Below are 2,589 nucleotides of genomic sequence, written 5' to 3' on the forward strand. Positions count from 1 at the left end.
TTCCTGTGTCACTATCTGACTTCCTGTATCGAGGCAAGGAGATTTCAGTTAGGCATATGATGCTTTGCGTTGCATGAACTCTATTTTTGAATTACTCCTTGTGCACATATACAGTCGTGGCCAGAAGTTTTGAGAATGACACAAATATTAATTTCCACAAAGTTTGCTGCTTCAGTGTCTTTAGATATTTTTGTCAGATGTTACTATGGAATACTGAAGTTTAATTACAAGCATTTCATAAGTGTCAAAGGCTTTTATTGACAATTACATGACGTTGATGCAAAGAGTCAATATTTGCAGTGTTGACCATTCTTTTTCAAGACCTCTGCAATCCGCCCTGGCATGCTGTCAATTAACTTCGTCGCTTGCTGGACTTTCTTGGGCGCCCTGAAGCCTTCTTCACAACAATTGAACCGCTCTCCTTGAAGTTCTTGATGATCCGATAAATGGTTGATTTAGGTGCAATCTTACTGGCGGCAATATCCTTGCCTGTGAAGCCCTTTTTGTGCAAAGCAATGATGACGGCACGTGTTTCCTTGCAGGTAACCATGGTTGACAGAGGAAGAACAATGATTCCAAGCACCACCCTCCTTTTGAAGCTTCCAGTCTGTTATTCGAACTCAGTCAGCATGACAGAGTGATCTCCAGCCTTGTCCTCGCCAACACTCAAACCTGTGTTAACGAGAGAATCACTGACATGGTGTCAAGCTGGTCCTTTTGTGGCAGGGCTAAAATGCAATGGAAATGTTTTTTGGGGATTCAGTTCATTTGCATGGCAAAGAGGGACTTTGCAATTCATCTGATCACTCTTCATAACATTCTGGAGTATGTGCAAATTGCCATCATACAAACTGAGGCAGCAGACTTTGTGAAAATTAATATTTGTGTCATTCTGAAAACTTTTGGCCACGACTGCACACGCCAAAACATCTCCCCAAACATTATTTTAGCTAGGGAGCTAGAAGACGTTATCAATTATCCTGAAATCTAATCTAATGCCAAAATCAAATGTAAAACTTACATTGATATGATTAGGATTATTTAGAATTGACAATAATAAAAAGACAGGCAGGTAGCCTACTGGTTAGAGTGTTGGGCCAGTAACTGAAAGATTGCTAGATCGAATCCCTGAGCTGACAAGGTAGAAATCTGTCATTCTGACCAAGAACAAGGCAGTTAACCCACTGTTCCTAGGCTGTCATTGTAAATAAGAATTTGTTCTTAAAACTGACTTGCCTAGTTAAATAAAGGTTAAATAAAAAATGAAAAAAATAAGGGCATGAAGGTGTCAGGGGAGGTAAAGAGTGGCTGACAGAAAGAGGATGGAACTGACTCATCTCATACTGTGTAGAGAAAACAAACTAGATAAGAAAAAACAAGTTATTGAAAGGGAGAGATGGAGAGGTTGTGAAAGGGAGACATACTGTGTAAACAGTACATCAATGTAGAATTACATAGGTACTTGCACTCAAACCATGAAAAGGCAAAACCAAGGAGGCCAAGATGTAAAAATATAATGAATAGCATCAGTTATTGAATCCTTTGGCCATGTCTCCAGATATAAAGTGAATCTTGAAAAGTCAGTAGCAGGGCAGTTTGGAGACCTGACAACTATCCCACATTTTCTGGCTATATTTGTCTCACCTAACCTTAAAGATCTTTTCAAACTCAGCATCGTTGCAGTGCTCAAGAAAGTCAGAATTGATCTCAAAAGGTGGTTTCCCATCTTATGGATTGTCAGGGTGAGCCTTATTACGATGAATATCCTCCCTAGTTTGCTCTACCCCATGCAAATGATGCCACTGTGGCTCAATAGAAAAATTGTCAAGTGTTGAGAAGGACCTCTCTAAATGCATTTTTTTTATGGTTAAAGAGCTCGACTTAAAATGAGGACTCTACAACTACCCAAAGAGAGAGGAGGGTTAGCGCTGCCCAATATACGGTACTACAATTGGGCATGCCTTGCCTGCATCATTTCGGAATGCATGCAAAGCTATATAAGGGGTGGGACAGAGTCTCCAGAAGCATGGGGCTGTCCACCTATGGCTTTGTTAAAAGTACTAATAATTTGCCCCTCTATCACCAGATTCAGGTCACTAATCTCAAATAAATAAATTCAGTCTTTCATTGTAAGATAAAAGTGGATCTAGGGCTGTTTCTATTAACCAGTGAGAAACAAGGTTTTGAACCTTTCTAGATTGTTACTCTTATTAGCAAGAAAATGCATCCTATTTAAATGGATTAAGGACAAGCCACCAATGATTACACAGTGATATCAGGAGATTAAGGTTTTGCCTATGGAAAGACAGTGTGAGGATGAAAGGAAATTAAAATATTGACCCGAAAGTGTGGCAGCCGATGCTGGACCAGTTGCCTAGACATTTAGTTGACCTGTTAATAGGGGAAGAGATGCAGACGCTTGGCTCTGAAATGGACAACCTTAACTCAGAGTAAGGGGATACAGTACTGTTTATGCCAATATGTAAGCTTATTGCAGGGTAGAATGTGGTGTGTATCTGAGCAGAAAGTTGGGAAAATATGTGTAAACTTTTTTTCTTCCTTTTTAATGTTTTGTCATTATTTGTTTTT

The sequence above is a fragment of the Salmo salar genome, chromosome 19 (genome assembly GCF_965601325.2).
Source record: "Salmo salar chromosome 19, fSalSal1, whole genome shotgun sequence".
NCBI classification, from domain to species: domain Eukaryota; kingdom Metazoa; phylum Chordata; class Actinopteri; order Salmoniformes; family Salmonidae; genus Salmo; species Salmo salar.